Source organism: Macrobrachium rosenbergii, chromosome 6 (assembly GCF_040412425.1).
Source record: "Macrobrachium rosenbergii isolate ZJJX-2024 chromosome 6, ASM4041242v1, whole genome shotgun sequence".
Classification (NCBI taxonomy): Eukaryota; Metazoa; Arthropoda; class Malacostraca; order Decapoda; family Palaemonidae; genus Macrobrachium; species Macrobrachium rosenbergii.
The window spans coordinates 33054012-33079011 of NC_089746.1; the positions used below are offsets into that span (position 1 = coordinate 33054012).

Here is a 25000-nt window from a genome sequence, read left to right on the forward strand (position 1 = left end):
TCGTGAGCCCTAAAAGAAATTACGAGTTACTTTCTGGAAAATCTATTCATCATGTTCTGTATTTGAAACTTCCATGAAAGACAAGTAAAAGAAGGGAGTAGGATATAAAACTAATACTTGCAAATAGCGATTTCAAGGATATCCATAGATCGCAATCGGTCATGTTCCAAGGAGCAAGACACTACTAAGACTTCAGAGTCCTTGGAAAAATGACAACATCGTTCGAGTTCGGTCCTTCGAGAGCAACATCGTTCTGGGCGGAACCCGTTTAACAGGAGTTTGCTAAGTGAACCTTTTTACCTAAGGATTTGCGTATTCAGTTCCTCCTTAATGTATCGTAGCGTAATTGGTGCTGTTGTGAGGTGTTTACGAAAAAACCGTTTATCACGCGACTAGGCTACAGTTGGCGTTTGAGATTTCCATCGGTTGTTACTTCGTTGCTCAAGTTTTAATAAACCGCGGGCTTCTGCTAGGTAACACTGGAACTTTATTATGTTATTGCTAATACTGTATATTTGTTCTGGGGATTTTCGAATCTTGCTGCGTGTTTAGTCTCGTACAAATCTTAGGCAGTCATTATAACATTATCTGACGTGAGTAAAGGCCCAAAATTTACAAGTTTTAGAGTAAGTTACGCACAGCTCTAAAGCTTTGTCTTTTCCAGGTTGTTTTTGGTACGAGTTTGACTTTTGAGTTCCTGTTCTAACGGTAAAGCTTCACGCATGATAAAGCTGCTCTTTGGCAACAGGTATGTAGGAGGTTATTTTTTTCTGCCAAGTTTAGTTTTGTCATTTTTGTCACATTTTTTTAATTCATAAATTTACTTTTATAATTTTTGTAATGAATTTTTAGAAAATGTCACTTTTTAAATTTTAAAATTTTTTAAAGTTTTTAAAGTTTTTAAAATTTACTTTTGTAGTTTGTCATAAATTTACTTTAATTTCTGTAAAAAATTAACTTTTTAAATTTTTGTATTAAATTTACTTTAATTTTTTTATTTACTTTTTAATTTTTGTAAAATTTACTTTTTTAGTTTTTGTAAAATTTACTTTTTTAATTTTTGTAAAATTTACTTTTTTAGTTTCTGTAAAATTTACTTTATTAATCTGTCAAAAATTGACTTTAATTTTTGTAATTAATTTATTTTAGTTCGTATATACTGTTTTTGAACAGTATATACCTTATCCGCAACCCCTTTGGGGGCGGCGCCCCTGGAGGGGTTGAGGGTCAAGGTATATACTGTTTTTGAACAGTATATACCCCATCCTCCACCCCTTTGGGGGCGCCCCTGGAGGGGTGGGGGAGCCCCCATGTTCTGCATAGTAGGTCGTATGACCTACTATGCGGATTCTTGGGTGGTTTAGCCGACTAATCAAACTTTCTTTCAGGTGTAAAGTACAGACTTAATCTATTGCTTAGTTTTCTTGTTAGTTCAGATAGGTATTGTTTAATTGTGCTTGGCTACCTCCCACTTAGTTAAGTTTGCAGAAGCTCCCTAAGGTTTGAGGAAATTGTTTATGCCATGAAACGGCAATATTCAGCATTAAAACAAAATGTACAGGTCTGGCGTCTTGGTATGTTTTTTTTTAGAATTTTAGATTCCTGAAAATGGATTAAGTTTGGGGTTAGTTTGTCAGTTAAGCTTTGGCCAGTGTTCATGAAGGTTTTGCCCGAATTTTAATTTTCAAGCTTAAAGTTGGCGTTAGACTTGAGAGAATTTTCAGAGGATCCGAACTTGGTATTTACTTTCTCGCATCCGAAAATTTCTGGTTAAGGGGTTATACGAAGATCCCTAAATGTCGGGTCGCTTATGATGATAGGGCATGCTTACCCAATAGCTAATCTCTTTAAAATCATCAAAACCATGCAAAGTTTTCCCCAGACAGAGATTATGTCCAGAGTAATGTTTAGATTTCTGCTGTTGCAGATGGAATTAGTTTTATTAATCGATATCTGGATCTCCGGAACGGCTGAACGGATTTCGATGAAATTTGGCATGATTAAAGACCTTAGTGGGAAACCTCTAAAGCCTTTCATTCCGATGAGTTGAATATTTCCACATATAAATTGCCCAATTCGGGGTTTTTGTGTACTCCTGGTGGCTGGACTTTAATAACCGCCAACTACCGTGGTGGTTGATAGTAGTTCCACCATAAATACATTAGGATAAAGCGATAAAACAACATCGGTGGAGGAGTATGTGGGACGAACCAGAATTGTTCGGCCTTAAAAGGAAGAGGGGTGACTAAGGCAGTTGAAATAAGAGAAAAAATAAAACGAAATTGGCTGCGAGTGCATAAACAAAGATATAAGACACTGACAAGCTAGAATTAAATATCACGGCAATTGTCTTGGGCTTAATTCAGCACATATAAAAGAATCTTGGGATTACCGCGTACACAAGAAAGAAAGGATTTCGTGCATTGTCCGTCGATTTGTCTAGGGTGAAAAAAGAAGAAGGAGGTGTGAAGGAAAGAAGAACTGGACAAAGAAAAAAAAGAAAACTATAATTGTAAGGTAATAAGAAAATAATGTACAGGAAAGAAGGAGAATAAAGAACTGTATAATAAGAAAAATGAATAGCAACAAGAGAGAGGAAAAAGAAATTGTAGGAGCCGAAAGAAAAATTAATGTCAGGAATCAAAAAGGGGCGGTAATGACTGCCCTGAGGGAAAGACGTGACGTAAGATCGCATCTTTCTAATGCCCAAATGGCTCTTTAATAACCGGCTGATTGATTTTTACTCAGCGTCCAAAATTTAGAAAGTGACTGCCAATCACTCACTCTACTACTACTACTACTACTACTACTGTTGTTGCAGATACTACAGCGGCAATGACAGTTATACTGCAATCATTAACATAAATCAATCATACAGCTTCATCATTGTCTCCTGCCCTATTCAGATTTATAAGCTTTCACTTTTTACAGTAATGTGGGAAGGGAGAAAAATCCATGTAACGAGTTACGACCGACTTGCCTTGCCCAAAGATACAGCGACCAGCTCCAGTAAAGGAGAATAAATAATGTGTAAATACATATTTGGTTAATTCATTTCCTTTAATCTTTTCTTAATGAATAATATACCTTTAGATAACTTTAACCAGGTTTTATGATGTTAAAAAGAACATACACAAACACACACACGCACACAAACTACACACATAAAACATGTATATATTTATATTTTATATATATATATTATATATATATATATATATATATATATATAATATATATATATATATATATATATATATATATATATATATATATATATATATATATATATATATATATATATATATATATATATATATATATATATATATATAGTGTGGGGTGTTGTGTGTGTGTGTGTTAGGTGTGAACGCACTATTTGACTGCAAACATAATGAAAAGGTAAACGGATGGAAATAACAGTAACAATGAAGTAAATAGAAGCAAGGAGTGAATTCCAGAGCCAGAGTGTCACATAACCTGGCAATCTAAGACGTGGATGTACCAGATTTGTATACACTTGTGTATATGCACAAGACAGCCTTATTCAGTGAAGCCTGTATAAAGGAAAAAGTGTAAACTTGTTAGGGTGCGCAAGATAATAAAAAGTTGCGTTTAAATCTTAGTGTTGCCTAAAAGACTTCATCGTGGATGATGCTGGTTGAAGGCTTCTTACGCACAAAATATTGTGTCAAAAAAGTTTATTGCTGACCACCTGTATTCATTAGTAGCAGCATCAAGTGCAATGATTGGATGGCTGAGTTTATAGGCTATATGTTATATATTCAACGCTGGGCCACTTTCAGCCATTCATAGGTTAAGACAGTGAAGAGAATGGACAGGGGTGGCTGGACAGCAGGATAAAAAAAGATCCAGAATATCAGTGAGATGGAGTACAAGGATCTACAGGTGAAACTGGAAGAAAACGCCACAGTTGCACTAAGAAGTAATGGTTAGGGAGGTTGGACAGCAACCTGGAAGAAAGAATGCGGGGTGGAAGTAAAGTAAGAGGCTAAAATACAGTATAGGTCTAGGTTTCGGGCGGAAGGGACGTTGCATACACCGTTTAGTAGCGACTACATTGCAGCGCGTGATGTTCCGCATATAGCATTGCATCGACAGCACCAACGACTTCTTTAAATAAAAAAGGTATAATACACAATACCAGCAGAATTACGTACTGCATGAGACGTATCTGTTGTTAGCATGACAGAAATGCAGTATATTGCAGTATCTACTGCAAGATATAAGAGAGTAACTTAAACTGGGTTCCATATGCAATTGGGTAGTTGTTTGCTGAAGATATAAAGCGAGTAAACCAAAAACTTTTAGTCTCTTTTGTGTTTTTTTATGTAGTGTTGACATGACATGACGGGTCAGCCCATTCGAAGATTTCCTTTGCCTTCACTTTTACGATGTGGAATCCTTTGCTTTCCCGTTAATTTCATTAATTATTTAGCTAACCCAGTTCTAAGCGGTGCGTTGGTCACTACTCAGAAAGATAAGTCCATAAAAACAAACATCTCTTGCAGTGACCGAACTAGTTTGGGGAGCTACGACCATCTTGGTGTTTTCATGAAAAACAAAAGCCAATGTCCAAAGTCGTCGTTTATGGCAGGTGTCAAATGACAACTAAAGATTATCACAACTAGTAAAAAAAAAAAAAAAAAAAAAAGAGAAAGACCGGATGCAACCGCGTGAGATTTCAGGAGATAAACGAGAGATAGGGAAAATTTTTCAAATTATCATCTTGAGAAAAATCTGAAAAATATTTGATATTCAGTTAAAATCAGAAAAATATTTGATATTCAGCGTAGATAAATCCGTATTACATTTTAGATACGTATAATTTGCAAAGGGAAAGTTGTAAAAATCAGTTCATCGTTCTGCTGCGATTTTGCAAGCTAAACGTGCATTTAAAATGTAGTCGTAACGTGCTTCGTCCGATGCTTCATTTATTTCTTTACAGAATTACCAAGCTTCCAGATATAACCTGGGTGTGAAAAGTAAAATCGCTCATAAGGAAACTATACTCACATGGCTTCTCTTGACCTAATTACGCTTGAGCTTTATAGTGTATTTCTTTACTCATCCGGAATTTCCATGTTATTCTTTGCTTTTTTTTTTTTTAATTGCTCACTTGAGGTAAACTCCTGGTGAAAAAACTCCTGGTAATCTTGTTTAGCAAGTTAAAGATGTGTTCCTTTTTCACATGAATTTTAAGCAGATTCACCAGTAATTATATCAATATTATTATTTATATTTGTAACCCCCATCTTATTTGAAAACTGAGCTTTGGTGATAGAACCTATGGAGCCATAGGTTTTTCAGGTTGAAACCTTAATTTGCGTATGCCTGTACACTTCAAGTATAATGGAATATATTATATATTTTCTTCACATTTTTCTGGAATGGGCGAATTAAGCGGGAATTGTCGCTTTTCACGGAGTGTAACGACCAGGCCAGAATAAACAGAAAGCTGGTTTTGAAATCTAAGGTGTGAGACAGAAGAAATGAAGTTGAACGAGAAGCGGCTATTAACCGAGGAAATGATTAGAAGAGAAAGTAAAAGGAACGAGAGTTGAGGACTGGTAAAAACTAGAAAATGATAATTCGTGCCGATTCTACTGCATATTACCATCTGGGAGACGGGAAAAGATGATACCCAACCCATCTTGCAATGTCTATTAAAGGTTTGAACGTTATAATATTATATTGGGGACGTTAATGAAGTTGTTATTCGAGAAATAATGTCCCGCAACTTCGTTTTCCTCTACTTTGTCTTCTTCGTCGAGGTAAAATGTCTTGAATATTGTTTTGCAACTCCTTCTTCCTCGTCGAGGTAGAATAGTGTTGAATTTTATCACAATTTTTGTCAGCGGATAACGGGGCGCATTCGCAAAACCCTCTTCTTATATAACGGAGTAAAAATCTGCTGAATTTTTGTTTATCACACTTCGTTCCTGTTAAGATTGACGGAGCATTTGTGTATTCTTGGAGACAAAAAATCCAACTGAATTTTTGTTTGACATTCTTTTACGTTAAAGAATGACGGGGAGTTTGCATGATTCTTCGTTTTTTTTCTTTATCTCAACTGAATTGAAAACTGACTGACACTCGTTGATCACTTTCTTTCCTGTGAAAGAATGACTGAGCGTTTGCGTAACCGAAGATGACGGCAAGATACAACAGTGATTTCCTACCGGAGACGAGAGAGAACGAGTGATAATCGCAGGGTTTACTTTAGAGCGAACGGGGCCATTCGGCAATTAGCGAACTGGGTGCTGGGTGCTGTTCATTTCAGGCACACAAGAGCAGTTTACTTGCTAACGTGACTTGTAGAAAATGCACTAGCGTTTGTTTGTTCATCCAGTTGATTAGCTGATGATCTCTCTCGAAGACATTAATACCGAGACTCATTTTCTTAAAATACTGATTACAATGAGATGGGCAACCAAGTATCCCTGTGCTGACCGGGCCCCACGGAAGCGAGGAAAAATGAAGAGAGGAAAGCGAGAAAGAGAATAAGGAGAGTAAGGCTTAACCCCAAGGCCAGCTGTTAGACTTTTATAGGATTGATTGGTTTCCGAATGTGGACTGGCGTCACGGGCAACGTGGGGTTTCTGTTTGCAAGAAAGGTTAATGGCTCACTATATATCAGAATCATGCCAAAAAAAACTGAACTTCATCAGTTTTTGAGAAGGAAACGGAACCGCGTAAATGAATCAGCATCTTTATCGTAATTCATATCGGAATTCCCGTGCGTGGTCTTAAAATGTAACCAGTTTTCCTGTTTACGAAAAGTATTTTAAACTGGAATGAGATCATTCGTGATCTCAGACATTTACAGGAGATTTATTGAAAGAATTATGAACCAATAAAAAGCTATTTCGTGAAAATACGAACGTTTGGATCGTGAATGTGCTTTTCTCAAGATATTCGTGGTATTTCGCTATAATAATAATAATAATAATAATAATAATAATAATAATAATAATAATAATAATAATAATAATTGAACTTCTTGCAGAAGTCATCATTATAATATAGAATAAAAGTAAACATTAGGATATCTGATATATGGTTAGTAATCCACAGAAAAAAATTCGATGTATTTATCCAGATATCACTGACATTATCTTGCGTAGACATAGCCAATATCAGCTTATATAAAATACTGATAAGTTATTAAAGTTACTAATGTCATGGAGTTCCTCATCAAGAGTGACAATTTAAGACAATTACCTAATCATTATGCCAAGAATAACTGTTATTTGTATGGGTTTTATTGCCCATAACAAAGAGTTACTAAAAAAAAATTGCTCGATTTGTTGATAAGCAACTGTTTCTTTCTCTTTTTCTCTCTGACTTCTGCGTTGTTCCTACACATCTATTAAACTGTACTTCGATGCATACGCTAACATATACAGTATGTATATACGTAGTAGCATATGCATGAGTGTGTACTTACATATGAATTGCTTAAAGATGCGATTTGTTATCACACTACGAGCCAAACAGCTGGTTCCATTCGAAATCATCGTATTTCGTCTAAACTTTACAAATAGACGTTAATGTGGAATATCATAGCCTCTTGATCAACTGAATGGAATGTTAAGAATAGAGCTGTAGGTACACTAACCAAGAAAGGAAAGAGCATTTATGAAATATTTAGGCCTGTAAAAGTGAAAATGCATTGCTGATCTTCTAAACTTCATTGCTCTCTCTCTCTCTCTCTCTCTCTCTCTCTCTCTCTCTCTCTCTCTCTCTCTCTCTCTCTCTCATGTTGGGAAGTATCTCTCTATCCATGTTACATAGTATACATATATATGTGCTACTTCAACGCATAATACTGCATATGCATATGGTATAAATACATACATATATATATATATATATAATTATATATATATATATATATACTATATATATATATATATATATATATATATATATATATATATATATATATATATATATATATATATATATGTATGTATGAATGTATATACAGGCTATTATTTCTTGAAGTAATTAGCAAAGGACACGTTTTATTTGCATGGTCTGACCAATTAACTTTGAAATACAGTCCTGCAGATTCGTGTTATCTCGCAAGACAAGCAGTAAAGACGCCTCTTACAAGGACGGACTCAAAAACTCGTAGGCCAGCCAGGTGTGAAAAGATTTAATTTACTACTTGCAAGTACTGCATTCCACCAACCCATCCCACAACCGACTCCCCCCACCCCACTCCTCTCTATCTCTCTCTCACATTCTTTATAAAAAAAATCGCTAAATCATTTATACATTTCAAATCTCCTCCGTATATCCTTGTGCTTTTAAGAATTAGTTTCATATGTCATCCATTTGGAATTTTACTTTATATCTCTTTCCCTTCTCAATTTTTTAGTAATGATTCTGAAATTAGATATCAGAAGTTATTCTAAACGCTGTCAGTCTGTCTGTCTGTCTGTCTGTCTGTATGTCTGTTCTTTTTCGTAGCCGATATTTCCCTTGATGCATAAAGGGAGCCGTTCTATTAGCATAACAACTACCTGTTGACGTCCAAAATGCTAGTGTTTCGGCAATCTTGCTATTCGCGTATGTTTTATGTACCAGTGCCTGTTGTGTATGTTTATGCAAGTGCAAATTTACAGGTGTCCAGTACTGTATATATGTTAATGTTCGTTAGTTTAAGAGGCTGAAATTCTGCTTCACAGTACCGCACTTCTTCGTCTAAGAATGTTCTTACTTGGTTCTCGTCTGTTTCGTATTTATTGTTTGTCGATTTGTTTATCTACTTTTGTTTGTTAGTCTCATCTGAATTTAGTAGGTAGCCTTTCTATTGTTTTTGCTTCGCTTTATCTTCTCATATGTACATTGTATTCAGATTTGGTTGGGAAGTTAACGACATTTTAGGTTTGTTAATATGGAGGCCTTCAGTTTTGCATTGGAAAACCCGTGCCAGTTAATATATAAACCCTCGAAATAAGATCTGCAACAGAACCATTGTTATTTAAAGGAGCGCTTTTAGATGTTAATTTGAGCAATAAGTTAGAAAAAAGACTGATTTTCGAAAGGTGAAAACAATCAACGTTTTTCTTAGAAATACTTCTGTCAGTTCTTTCGCATTAGGGTCCCACCCTTTTTCTTCCACCTTTTCTGTGTTCCCTTCAGGACCGGGCTAGGAAATGGCAAAAGGCAGACCATTCCACCCGACTCTGAATGTAATAGAGATAGTTTTAGATTATCCTCTTTGCTTTCGAGCTCTCCTTACAGACGGTGGGAATTTCTTACGGAGTGTTATAGCAAAACAGTGAATGTAGCCACAAGGCATTTTCTTTCCTTAAATGCAAATTCAATGATAATAAATATCTTGAAGAATGAAGCATTTCGGTTGCGCGTACTCATCACAACTGAGATAGTTTTCAGGCAGCTTTAGACCAGAAGACAATGGGCAGGTAGCTCGTTACAGTATTATGATTATTATATACCCGTTGTCATACTATAGCTTGATCTTTGCTGACCTAACAGCAAAGGTTCGGAACATAATACGCCATCCTTTGACCCTGTCATGACACCCGGATTAGATCCTTCTTTAAATCAGAATAAAAAATAAAGATAGAAGGTTCTTGAGAAGCGGTTCTGTATATATATATATATATATATATATATATATATATATATATATATATACATATATATACATAATGTAATAATGTATGTATATATACATGTATATATATACGTATATATCAATTTAAATCTGAGTAACGATAGTTTACTGCGATATGGTAAAATGAGCAAAAAATGGAAAAAAGCAAAGGTTAAAATGACTATTTAAATGTTAATATAAAAGTTCCTACATTTTGTAATAAAAATGTAAATAGAAACACTTAGATTTTTTGGGGGCAAAACTAGAACATAGGACAACAAGCTTTTCCAGTGACAGATAGTTTGTTGCCATTATCTAAGTCTTTTTTTCCCATTACAATTTTGGTACACTGTTTGTGCATGTTAAATTGATTTTTCCAGTAACTGTTTTAATTCCTGCCTTGAGCTTAGACAAATGATAATTTTTATCATTATCTGACTTTTACCTACTGTACATTTATCAACAATCGAGAAACATTGAACTTCATCAAGTAACTTGGTAAACAAATCTTTACGAAAGATTTATTTTGCCATAAATTACAAGAAACACATTAGCATTCAACATTTTTGTTGGTTCATGTACCTGTGATATACGACATATAAGAACAGTCCAACAACACTGGCATAAATCTGCGTCTGGTCATGCGGAAAGGCACAGATACGTTTCAGTGAAATTTTGTGAATGAGTTATGATGCCAAAGCCAGATTACAAAAACAAACAAGTATAAAATGCGAGTTTACGGTACAGCGTATAATGCTGTATGAAACTCTCAGCCGCGGCCCATGAAACTTTCAGCCACGGCCCGGTGGTGGTTTGTGTTTTTGGACATATGGCATTGCCAGACGCACGATCATGGCTAACTTTAACCTTAAATAAAATAAAAACTACTGAGGCTAGAGGGCTGTAATTTGGTATGTTTGATGATTGGAGGGTGGATGATCAACATACCAATTTGCAGCCCTCTAGCCTCAGTAGTTTTTAAGATCTGAGGGCGGACAGAAAAAGTGCGGACGGACAGGCAAATAGCCATCTCAATAGTTTTCCTTTACAGAAAACTAAAACTGTTACATGGAGAGAAACAGGAATTCAGCTTGAAATCAACACAATTGCGAAGTTCATCATATGAACTTTGTGTGGAAAGTTTAACACCAGGTGGCGTTGCTAAATAGTTAACATGACACTGAAACAGTAAAACAGGCACTCAAGATTCTTCCACGCATTTCAAACCATGCTATTAATTCCTCTGACCACAGAATTACTCGTCTAATTTGGATCTGCTACAACTTATCATGACCAGCGGCTGAGAAATGGATTAATTAGTTATTTACTTTTTATCTCATATGGGTGAGTAGGATCTAATTGGCCACATAATAAAGACTACAAGAAGTTACTCTCTCTCTCTCTCTCTCTCTCTCTCTCTCTCTCTCTCTCTCTCTCTCTCTCTCTCTCTAATAACTTTTTCTAGGCGTAACCTAGATAAACTAAGCAGCACGATGTGAAGCTCACGTGAAGCCTGAGTACCTACAGCTAAATTAACCTGAGGCGGAAAGTCATTTTCCTCCTGAGAACGCCTTCAGTGTACGGTAGTTGCGTGGCTGAAGACCAGAAAGCCCTTAGAAATGTTGTTTCTCTTTTCTTCCATTTTTTCGGTCCTCAGCTTGATTCCAGCATGGCGTAACGGTTAAGAAACACGTTCCGCCTCACAGGATTAGTAGTTTGCAAGGGGCCACTGGTTCACGCAATACAGAAGATCTCATTTTAGGCAGTGGCTCCTGACGGACCGGCCACCTACCCGCCCAAAACAACTTTGCGAAAAATGAAGAATTATTATTGTTCAGTCTCTCCAGAGGCCAAGGGTTAAAGGGAAAGTTAGAAAAAAGAGGAAGGCCAAATTTAACCTTTTCGCTGATATCATGCTTTGAAGTCAAGCGAATCTTTGGGGGAAATCGACCGTATATCTTGTGGCCTCGCCGCTAAATCCATCTCCTTTGGAAAATAAACCGTGCATATTGATTCTTACGAGTCTCCTGATTGATTTTACGATGGTGTGATTCCGTATCTTTTGTTTCTTATGACAGTGAAGAAGTTATCTATCTCTGTGTTATGTTCCAGAACTTGTCGAAACTTCTGGAAAATTTATGGGCTGCAGCAATGACAATAGAGAGAGAGAGAGAGAGAGAGAGAGAGAGAGAGAGAGAGAGAGAGAGAGAGAGAGAGAGAGAGAGAGAGAGAGAGAGAATGCAATTTTATTTTCACTCGGCACAGTTTAAGATTCGATATTCATATGACACCGTACTTTCATACTAGAAATAACCTGTAGAATATATTCAGGGTGAAGGGAAGAATTTTAAAAACAGTCAAGAAAAGCATCAAGCATACAAATACAAGCGAATAATAAATTCAGGACGCAGAAATTCAAGCGAAAAATATACGAGAATTTTCCTTTAGAGTCTTGAGTCTCTCTCTCTCTCTCTCTCTCTCTCTCTCTCTCTCTCTCTCTCTCTCTCTCTCTCTCTCTCTCTCTCTCCCCTCTCAAGTACATTCCAAAAAGCCCGAGGATCAAAAACAAAACGAAAAATCTTTGAGTGAAGTAAGATTACACCACAAATAAAAGCATAAGCATTTAAGAAAAAATTCTGTAAACCAAAAATATAAACTTTTTGTACCACTACCAATATTACGTGTAAAGAAATGCACAAAAGACTTGGAACACTAAAGTTATTTGAGTGCCGCCAAGGGGAGACGAGAGAGAAAGTTAAAGGAGATTGATAGATTTAAGCTTAACACGAGATATTTATATCTGCTTTTTCGAAGGAAAACACATTTTCTGAAAGTACTGGAAAGAAGTAGTTGGAGAAAACGGAAAACAAACTCTCTCCCCTTGTGTAAGAATGATTCTCGAGCCTATGACCCTCAGTCATCCATCATTTGTTACCCGAATGTCTCAAGAATCATTAAATGTCAATCATTTAGGAGATGATATGATTACCTTGACAGTTATTATAAAAAGAATTGAAGTCAAATGAATATGAACACTCAAATCCAACTATCGTTATACAATAGTCTAATGATCAACCCATAGCATACTTTCGACAAGTAATTGCATTTCACTGCTCAAAAGGTAACATACAGGAAGAAAGATACAAATGAAAAACAACGCAAACAAAATAATGCTTGCATGCGACAACAGCAGTGCAAATAAGGTAGACGAAAGCAACCGGAACTGAGCAGACAGCTAAAACAAAGCAATATGAAAACGAAAGGAAACAGAGAGAGAGAGAGAGAGAGAGAGAGAGAGAGAGAGAGAGAGAGAGAGAGAGAGAGAGCTGTGAATGGGTGAGGGGTGGAATTGCCAGAATGGTTGTGGGCGGTGAAATCAAAACAAAGGTCCGTCATTTCCTTCCATCACGGTGCCAGTCACCGTCATCTCGTCCCACACCTTACACCCTCATTATCAGCCTTATACCGTATGCCTAGTTCCTTACATCACGGCCACTTTTTTCGCTTCGACGACATCGTTGGCCTTTCTCTCCCTTTGACTCGGGGCTAAGGTCGTTCTTTAATGGATTTATTCGTTTTTCTGGCGCTCGTTGTGTCTTCCGGTGTCAAGACCGATTAATGCGGAAAGAAAAGGAGTATAAAGAGAAGAAGTGATATCCCTTTTTCTCTGAGGTATGGGTTATTTACTTGGAAATGAAGCTTTGATTTGTTTGGGTTTTTTATTCTCTCTCTCTCTCTCTCTCTCAAATTCTCTCTCTCTCTCTCTCTCTCTCTCTCTATATATATATATATATATATATATATATATATATATATATATATATATATATATCTATACAATGCCCTCTTAAGAGAGAGAGACTTGGCTACGAGAGAGGATGGGAGAGAGCTCTAATAAAGAGAGAGAAAACAGACAGACAGACAGACAGACAGACAGACAGAGAATAAAATCCAAACAAATCAAAATTTCATTGTCCTCCAAGTAAATATATATATATATATATATATATATATATATATATATATATATATATATATATATATATATATATATATAATTCTAATAGAAACAATGCCCTCTTAACTTCTCGAGTTCTTATATAATAAAAATGATTGCCAACTTGGCATTTACGATGGTGAGGATGGGTCTAAACCAGCTTTAATAAATATATATCTGAAAACGACAGGTATATGTATGTACGAGAGGTAATAGACTTTTATCCTACTACCTTAAAATTTAAACAATTTACAAATTTCGTGGCCAGGTCGATATTCAACGTGCCCTAGATTCAATGATATTCCTTTGTGGTTAAGGCGACGCGTTGGTTCGTGATTGTCCCGCGACCGGCAATCACAGTCTTCAATTTCTTGCGTCTGGATGTACTGTTTGGCCAATATAAAAGTTGTTACAAGCACATCCAAAAAAAAAAAAAACATTAACAAAAATTCTTAAGAAGAAGAACTTTCATATTATTATTATAAGGCAGAACAAGCAAATATATATATATATAAATATATATATATATATATATATATATAATATGTACTCATCATATATATACACACTTAAAAACATATATACATACATCATATATATATATATATATATATATATATATATATATATTCTGTATGAGGACATATATATATATATATATATATATATATATATATATATATATACAACTCTCAATGTTTCATATAAAACGGAGGAGCACTGCAAAATATGAGATTTCGTGTTTTTCAAATAGTGTTTGATATTAATTTTATGGGGAAATTGTTACTCCATACAAAAGTATTTCCTACCTGATAAAACTAATAAAATAGGCCAAACTAACTTCAGTTACACTAAAAAATAAAAGAAGAACCTTCTATAACGGTTTCAACTCTCAATGTTTAAATAAAAAAAAAAGATTTCGTGTTTTCAAAAAGTTTAATTTTAAGTTTTCCTTCCGACCATTTATCTTTGATGAAGGAATCCTTGTATATTCAGCGGGAACAATGAGACAGGGCCTGACTCCGGACACAAGCAGGTTTCCCTCAAGTAATTTCAAATACAAAATGGCGATGGCAGAAGGGCGCATTATGCAGATCCACTTGAAATGTGGCAAGATGTATGAGCTTCTGGTCTCAGTAATTTCTACACTCGGCGGGCCAGTGTATTCTCTCAACATGAAAGGCTGCAACTACAGCAAAGGTTCTCTACTTTTGTTTCATTTCTCTCGTGTTTTCCTTTCTTTCAAAGAACAAGAAGACTGCTTTTGTTTTGTCTCTGGCTGCTTTCCCTCCAACTGCCCTTGCTTCGCTTCTTAGGTCCTTTGAATACTCAAAACGGGGTCAAGAGAATCCCGTTTTGCAAGACTTTAGGAAAGAGCAGAAATGATAGTTCATCTTGATAAGTGTGTAAATATGTATACATATATATGCATATATATATATATATATATATATATATATGTACAAATATTTTTATATTTATATACTGTATATATTTATATTTATATATATATATATATATATATATATATATATATATATATATATATATATACACACACACACACACATACACATATATATATATATATATATATATATATATATATATATATATATATATATATATATATAGAGAGAGAGAGAGAGAGAGAGAGAGAGAGAGAGAGACAGCTAGTTGCCTTAGAGAGGTCACTTTCATGGCGGTTCATGATTTTAAGAATTAGTTCAGTAATAACATTTCCCTCCGAACGTGCTGCAAATAGTTCCCATTATCGGACAGACATTGCTAACATTTAAAACGTCAGTGAGCCAATAGGAAGATCAGACAATTCCCTAAATCATCCTTTCGGGGAGACACCCTTTCATAATTTAACGAGGTGAATGAAAACGCAGACTCTAATAACAGTCTATGAAGATACCGCAGATTATATTGCGTTTTGCTTTGCATAAGCCTGTTTTTTTCAAGCATTATTTACGGAGCAAATAAAATCAGAAACATCGGTATTTTTCGTGAAGAAAGTTTAATTTTCCTTTTGTCTTTTCTGAAAGTCATCATCGACACTGTACATTATATTTTCTTAATCACCATTTACTGTACGAGCCCATGTTCAGCTGTGCATCTCGGATAAGCACATTAAGGGCGTTATAATTTTTAACTCCTTTTTTCATTTTCTAATAAGTTTTCTGTTATGTTTTCCTGCCATCCAGGTCGCCCCACCTCTGAAAAGAGAGAGGGAGGAAAAAAAAACTAGAATAAGACATCTTAGTTCACCGGAGAAACAGAGCCATTGAAATGGAACCCGACTTCACCTGCCTTTTCTAGCATATCGATTGAACGCCCTGATATTTATTATAGCATAAATAATCCCGACGCTTTTAAAACGGACGGTAAAAACTGGACGGGAGAGCAAATCGAGCTCTCAAGCCTGGAGGCGCAACAAAAAGCTCCCTGCCTTGACGGCCTAGTGCCCCGGACTTGTTGCGGCTACCTCGTGCCCCACATGGGTATATGGTACCGGTACGGGTTGCGTGATCAATTTCTCTTTTACCCTCACTTGTAGAGAGAGAGAGAGAGAGAGAGAGAGAGAGAGAGAGAGAGAGAGAGAGAGAAGATTTGACGAAACTATGGTCTTTTGATGTTTTGATACAGATATATAGATACGCCAGTGAAGTTTTCACCCCAAGTAATATTCATGAACATTCGTTCTGTCCTTGAAGACCCGTTACAACTATCGATTAGTTCTTCTTAATATTTCCCTCATGTTTTTCCAGAGTAAAAAAAGAAGTGTCATGGGAGGGGGTCCAACAGAAAGATAACTTTGTTTAGTGGAGTATGAAATAGGCATTTTGATTTCATGGGCCACCAGGCGTGACGGAAATAAGAAGATCCTGATCTGACATTGAGAATTTCCCACATCTTGTAATGTGCCTCAATCACGTACAGTAAGCAAGCAAAACTACAAGTGATCCTACGTGCATGAATACATGCATGTATGTGCACACCGGCTGGAAATCATATAGAATAATAATTTTGTTCTTTGTAGCCGAGAGAAAAGAAGGATCAGTTAAACAAACTCAAATCCTAAAAAGAGCAAGGAAATGCATGGATAAAATAATATATATATATATATATATATATATATATATATATATATATATATATATATATATATATATATATATATATATATATATATATATATATATATATATATATATATATATATATATATATATATATGTATATATTACAAGATACAATATCTTAATGATGGCATAAATCATATATAAGGTATTTCTGTTCCTTGGACAGGAAAGGAAAGAGAATAGAACGCAAGCACAGCATTAAATTTCAGATTAGATTGCCAGGAAAATAAAAAACTAAACCTGTACAACTTAATAACTTCGTGATCTTACGAAACAGGAAAGCTTGGCGGAGGTCTCACAGACACTCGAACACACATGTACTAAACACGTATTGATTTCCATATCAAACAAGGAATCCGGAAAGGAATAACAAGAAACGAAAAGATATGCACAGTGCGTGACCTTTCGTGCTTCTTATCTTGAGAGAGAGAGAGAGAGAGAGAGAGACTTAAAAGACTGCTGATAAATGAACCCTTTGTCACATTGGTACCTTGTTTTTTTTTATGGTAACCGGACCAAGCATTCACTATTGCTTTAACCCACTATTGTGTGAAAGTTGTAATGAATATTTTGAAAATCAGCTGCTCAGTTAAATACGTAGGCCAGTTTACTGCTGCCCACCCCGATGTTATTTTCACAACTTCTTTTTTTTTTTTTATCGCGTAGACTAATTTATCTTTCTTAGTTTTCGGGTTTCATCATTTGAGAGAGAGAGAGAGAGAGAGAGAGAGAGAGAGAGAGAGAGAGAGAGAGAGAGAGAGAGAGAGAGAGATTGCTTTTTTATTAGAATAGGTACAATCTTATGATCTCACTACCTCGAGATCAACAGGTTCTAAACAAAACAAACAAGACTGCGGTCATTAGAAAACCGAAAGGTTCAGAAATCTTCTTTTTAGTAACTGACAAAAACATCGAAAACTTGAACTCGATGAAGTCACGGATGGGCGACTGCAATTAGGGATCGACTAATCCAATTCTTGCATTTGCATACGAACGTCGAGCCAAAGCAACTGACCATGCATTGTCTAAAACTCGTTAGAAGACATTACCTGGAAAGCGTCAGCGCATTAGGAGGCTAGAGACAAAGAACTATAAGAGGAAATACCAAAGTAAAAACAGGAATCACTTGCCGGGAATGTTCCAGCCGAGGACGCTCAAGAGGCAAAAAATTTCCTACCTAAATCTCCTTGCTTGCTTGGCCTTCCATCTTCTATGATCGTCGGTGATGGCTGACTAATTATATCATTAAATTATTTTACAGGCAATATTAAAAGGTTCATCCATTTATTGGCTCGCCTGTTCATTCTTATAACAGTAATAAAAACAATCATTGTCATTAACCTTACTTTGTTACCTTGCTGAATCAACAAGGTAACAAGCGTCATAGACTACTTCTTACCTTCGCAGGGTTGATATGCGTTTCAGAAACCACGGAAAGAAAAGCTTTCACTTCTGTACGTCTACTTTTTTCGAGTAATAACAGCTTTAATGAATTATTAAAGGAATGAAACTAATCACTTAGGAATCCACTTAAAGCCTGAAATATCTCGTACACGTTCATGGGCATATTTGTAACTCACCTGCCGTATGGTCAATAGTTACTACTTTGTTGTATTATATATATGTATATATGTATTTACATACAGTATATATATATATATATATATATATATATATATATTATATATATATATATATATATATATATATATATATATATATATATATATATATATATATATATGTATATATATATATATATGTCAATCATTTATCGCCATTCGGAGTATGTACCCCTTTAGATTCTCTTCCCCGGTCTTTTATTATTATTTGATTTTTTTTTTTATTATGAGACTGAGCATTTCTTCTATCTGTCCACAAACGCAAATATGATGGGCTTGTATGCAATAAACCCCATAAGTCTTTGGCGGTATGTTTCATCTTACTTTGCAAAGGAATCAATTCCTAGTCAATTTATTTTGCTTTCTTCCACTTACGACATAAGTCTGGCGTAAAAGCTGTTCAGTAGTACTCGTCAAGCACTTAATTCCATCGAAAAATATGAAGCCCATTAAGATATCAATGATGAAATTATGCAATATTCCAAACCCATTCCTTTGCAAATTCTAGATCAATGTAACTTCACTTTGCGTCCTGTCATTAAACAAAGACTTACATAATTGCTGTGGCACCCGACAACTGACTCTGTTGTTCAGGCATCACCGCCGAAAATACCATAGCAATTACTGAATCAGATTCAGTAGACGTGGCAGGTCTGAGCGTTTCTGCTATTCACCTGAGAATTTAAATAATGGTGATTCATTCCCCTAAGAAACTCGATGCAGCCTTTAATGAGAACATCAGCCTTGGTGGAATTATAGTTATTGTTGCTTTCTTCGTTAAGAGATATGTGAAGTTGAATTGTAGCTTCTGTTTGCAAATCACCTAGTTTATGAATACTTAACCACGTCGGTTATTAATTAAAGAGTGTTGGGTGTTTATAAGAGCTAGTAAACACGCATGAATTATTGACAAAAAAAAAAAAAACTGCTGTTAAAAAGAAAGTAGGATGAAGCCACCCACCAATTGCTATGTTGGGTCTCAGGAGCAAATGGTTTAGTTTTAACTCAAGGGTCGATTAGTAATTGACTGTTAACACCTGAAATATTTTTTGTGATGCTTAAACAATGAATATTCAAGGGATGAGATTAACGAATGACTATGAAAACTCAATACTTTCCACAAAAAAAGTGACATTTCAGTTACCAAACTATAAAAATAAATTAATGACAAGCTTCCATTGGTATATAATTTTTTTCATGGATTTCTCCATCAGCGAAACGAGCTCTATAATTTTTAGAACTCTTTTAACTATTTTTTCTGTTTTGATTTTCCCCTCTTAGCAAACTGCTTTTTTTTTCTTCGAGAGTTCTCCTGCATTTATTTCTTTAATTTGATTTTGAGGATTTCCCCCTTAGCAATAGTCTTCCTTCCCCTTAATTGGGAAACCTCTAATTGCCACTTGGTGAGTGCATTAACAATCTTCCAATTGCTCTTGGATTCGTTAAGGGAAAGACGCAACACACCGATGGGACTTTATACCTGAGTAAGGTTTCAAATGAAAATAATTAGCTCTTGAAAGCTTCGACTTCTGCGAGGGTCCTTAAGTATTCTGGTGGCGTTGAGGTGCGGGTCTTCAAATACGCATCAGTGCTGCTTTTGCTTAATGACCACCAATTACATGGTCACATGCATTTCCCGAGGCCCAGTGCTAAATCTGTTGGTTGCGAGGACTGAAAGGAATCCGTTTCGCCTTAAAATGACAGCAAACTGTGATGAGATTTTCTTTTCATTTCATCATTTTTAGATTTACAGGTCAAAGAATCATCTGTCATTCCAGTTTTAGACGAAAAAGAAAATACTTATCTTCTTTCAGTCAATAGTATTAATTAACGCATCAGATTATTCTTACGCTTCACACCCGACAGATTGCATGAAGTGACTGTGATACTCCCCATTTGATATATAAAAAACACTTATCTGGTAATAAGAGATAGATACAACTCATAATTAGTAATAAGAGTGGTTTGACACACTACGTATGGGCGACGGGAGGAAAAAAAATCCAATCTGGTCAGGTATCATTAGCTGAGTCGGAATGTCTCTTGCTCCACACATTAGTCGAGAAATATGGGCTGTAAATCCCATTAAACCTTCGGTAGATAAGGTGCAAAATGTTGACGAGTTTGGCAACATTAAAGCTAGGAAAGAAAGCAAGATAACCACCGACCCTTAAATCGTGATGCAAGGCGCCCATACGTGAAGGTTCCATCCAGTAAACAATCAGGTGGCCATTTCAAGATAACCTCTTGCATCCTGGGCCCTCCGCCCATACATTTGCACCTGCATAAGGCCCTTATCTAAGAAACGAGTTCACTGGGAAGTGAAATCTTTTGTTTGGTCACTCCATTATCTGTTGCCTGTCCATCCAATCGGCGCATTGCAAAGGTCTACTTGCTCGCCCATTGTCACCAGTAATATGGAATTTGACGTTCACGCTGAAATCAACGCATTCTGCAATGCATTTCCTTGGATGTTTAGTGCTGTTATTGTTATTGTAACTGGTCCCACTGAAGTTACCATTGATTTGTATCTTAAAATCACGTACTTAATCGTATTCTATTTGCTTTATACAAGGGAAAAGTAAATTGAATTACGGCAAACTTGTGTGAGACTGTAGGATTAGAGAGGGGAAAAGTAGCAGGAATCGAAATACTAAGGACATAATTGCTTGAGAAATGAAAGCCAAGAGAGGGAGACCATTTTGGAAAAAAAAAAAAATTGGTTTCAATAAGTGAAAACACAAATGAAAACTTGCCTAGAATTTTTTTTTAAAAGTGCCCAGTCGGCTAGAAGGGCCGAGTCGGAGTAACAGGAGGATTGGCATTGCAAAAAGAAAGTGAAAAAGCGTGACCTCGCCGCATTTGAATTGAGAAAACAACCTGGTGGAAGAATAATACGCTTTATCCTTATGCAGATGCAAAATGCAATACCATGACAGTGAATGTGTCACAGAATTTTATGAAATTAAACAGTGAATGTTTTGGAATGACTTAGTATGAAATCAGGATATATTAAAGTAAACATGTTAGAAACAATATCATGCAATAAGTAGGCCCGTTCTTTCGCCAAAAACATAGCAAAAAGCAGATCTGATTTCTATGTAGCACAGATCTGTTTATTAGTAGATTCACACATTATGTACTGCTACATGTACTGTATATGCAATATTATATAATACGTATTCATATACTATATAATATAAGAGATACATGCATACAGACATTTCCACAGTTATATATATATATATATATATATATATATATATATATATATATATATATACATACATACATACATACATACATACATACATACATACATGCATGCTCACTCACACAAACACATACACATATATTTGTAAATATGTGCGGGTGTGCACATATACAAACATACATACACGCATCTGTATATCTGTGCATACAGTATCTTCATCATCATCATCATCATCGCCGTCATCGCCTCCAAAGCTGCTCTTGGAAATTCCTCCATTCTTGTCTTCTCCAAACTTTAACTTTCACAAATCTCCACTCATCTCCAACCTCCCTTCTCATGGCCCACATCCAGTTAGGTCTGGGTCTTCCAACTCTTCTAGTGCCCTTAGGATCTAAGATGACATTATCACGTGTCTTGGGTTGTGCGGATGATATGTCCAAGTCATCTTCTCCCTTCCATCATTATCTCCTCCACATGTTGGCCTTTCATAATTACCCTGACAGTGTCATTATGCAGTAGATGTGCCTCGCTGTCGAGCTTCTCAGTTCCAGAGGTCCTTTATTTCTCACACCGTTGGACTGTGGAACAGCCTCTCTGAAGATGTGCAATTTGAACCTCAACAGTTCAAGTGGAGGTGCAGTGCATTGCTACCCTAAAGCAATTCTCCTTGTATTTTATAATTTACTTACATTTTCATTATATTTATCTGTTAATTTGTTAATTTGTTGTTCGTTTCTAATAACTGATCTCTTCTTTCTGTATTTCCTTCTGTTACTTCTTTCAAATGAATACCATATTCTTTGGAAGCTTGAACTTCAAGTCTGTGGCCCCTGTAGGCTTGTTCCAAATAAATAGGGTTCATTTTCATAATAATAATAATAATAATAATAATAATAATAATAATAATAATAATAATAATAATAATAATGATAATAATAATAATAATAATTACTATATCCTGCCTCTTGACTCCTGATATTCTTCTTAAAGCTTTAGTCTCATACCCGAACAGCAATACAGATAGTACTAGACTGCAATATATCTTTACTTTGATATGCAATTTCAGTCTATTTGATTTCAAATTTGTTTTCAGCCGAAACATTGCTGAATTACCCTTTTTTAGTCTTTCACTAAATTCCACTTCAAGAGAGCCTGTACTGAGTATCATTATTCCTAAATATTTAAAAGATTCAAACTCATTAATCCTTTCTCTACCTAATGTTATTTAATTTCTTGGCGCATACTCGATCCTCATTACATCTGTTTACTTAGATTTATTTTGAGTCTCAGGTACATTTTATTGAGCAAGCTTTATAAAGCTAATTAAACAGCAACATCTTCACGTTCGAAGTCTAACAAGTCTCTGTCCTATTTTCCTCAATAGAATCTATAAGAAGGGCAAACAGCATAGGTGAAAAACATTCCCTCGTACCACCCTACATGCAATGACATTGCATGTACTTTGTTCATGGGTAATTTCAGATAGCTTCACATATTTAGCGGGACAGCCATAACGGCTCAAGATGTTCAATAATACTGGTTTGTGGAAGCAGTCAAATGCCTCGTGATAAAAAAAAAAAGTCAATAGGAGAGTTTTAAATGCCTTAGAATGCCGCATAATTTGTCTTAACACAAATATTCAACCTGTACAACTCCTGCCTTTTCTGTGATCAACGTAAGCCCTCGCACACACATAAGAGTACTTACACCTACAAACACACACACACACACACACACACACACATACGTTTACAACATTGCTTCCACTAAGAAAAACACCAACGTTCGCTTTTTAGAACAGAAAACAATCTCTCGAGTACCGCTCGACTCCTCTTTTCAGGACACGTGCCTTTAAATGTTATGATGAAGATATATACTGAACATTAAGAATTAATTTTATAGTTACACATACACACACACACACACACACACACACACACACACACACATATATATATATATATATATATATATATATATATATATATATATATATATAGATATATATATATATATATATATAAATATAAAGAAAGAGAGAGAGAGAGAGAAATCTGCATTTCAATTTCTGCCACATAAATGCAAACGGACATATATTTAAACATTACACACAATAAAATTAGACTAGCGATGCATTTAAATGTGCAACAGCTGCTTCCATAATTGTTCTGGAGAGCAAAAACTGCTCTTTCTGCCTCTCAGAGACAGTCTCACTGAAGGTCAAGATTGGCGCGGTGAAGGACGTGTTTTAGATATTTTATTTTATTTTTTTTGTTGGTCAACTATCGATGAGGGTGTGTCTCTTGTATCCGGTGTTTGTAAATCAAGAATAGCACTTAGTCGATTCGCTATATCGTTATTGTTGTTGCTTTTTTCATTTAAAAGGTATTTTCACGCATTGAAATCATGCAAGCACTTCAAAGAAAAAATGTCCATTAACATATCTTGTAAATCGTAAAATGATCAGTGGTGCTGAAGGTAAAATACAAACTAAAGCAACCTCAATTCAATATGAATAGCAGCAAAATAAATAATTGTCAATCTGCAGAGAAAAAACATAACGGAAAAATAATATCGGTTTATTTTGACTGGCGCGTTCTTGGTTTATTGATTGGAGCATGATCCTATTTTTGATGAGATTTAGCCTTTTCTTTTTAAATATGGCTAAGACACGGAGAAGGGCGTGGTTACCACAATTATTTCTTTAAATAAAAAGGTCTCTGTTTTGATTTTTTTTGACTCGTTAATTCTACAAAGAGGTGAAAAGTAAAATATGGCGTTGGAACTATTTGATATTTTTGAAAATATATATAAAAAATTGAAACTGAAATTGCAAATTCAACGAGATTGATTCTGCTTAGTCGGTAGAAGCAGTCATGCACGCAAGCACATACATACATAAAGTGAAAGAGGAAGAGAAACGTATTTTCCTTCTCTTTCGTACAAGGAGGGCAAGCCAAATATAACAAATTGAAGTCTATCGACATGAAATAGCAGTTGCAGAGCAAGACGCCTCGGGCAATAAATGCTCAGTCATACCTCGTGTTTCCATTAGCAATGAAATGTTTGTCTTAAGTTTTTCTCCAGCTCGGATATTACAGGCGTCACAGTCAGGTATGGTGAACATTTGTTTTTAAGTATTGTTGAGAGAGAGAGAGAGAGAGAGAGAGAGAGAGAGAGAGAGAGAGAGAGAGTGTGTGTAATGAATCTTCAAGGCATGTGACTTAAACAAGAGGCTAATGTATATAATTTGCGAAGAAAGGGGCTATCAAAAAGTCATAAAACTTCATTCGCTTAATGGTCGTTCTGACCAGGGACCAAATTACCACCCTCCTTGAGTTACCGTTACCGCTGGAAATCTAA

General features: G+C 35.5%; 1 protein-coding gene and 1 long non-coding RNA gene across 2 annotated transcripts in view; one reads left to right on the plus strand and one right to left on the minus strand.

Annotated features, from left to right (window-relative positions):
• LOC136839437 (uncharacterized) overlaps positions 1 to 25000 on the minus strand; it is a 153150-nt gene that overhangs the window by 81752 nt on the left and 46398 nt on the right. The gene's annotated exons all lie outside the window — the stretch shown is intronic.
• The window catches only part of LOC136839438 (uncharacterized), a 181830-nt gene that overhangs the window by 75473 nt on the left and 81357 nt on the right, over positions 1 to 25000 (plus strand). Inside the window, exon 3 of the long non-coding RNA XR_010853339.1 lies at positions 665 to 748. This is a non-coding gene — a long non-coding RNA (uncharacterized lncRNA). The remainder of the gene's footprint in view (positions 1 to 664; positions 749 to 25000) is intronic.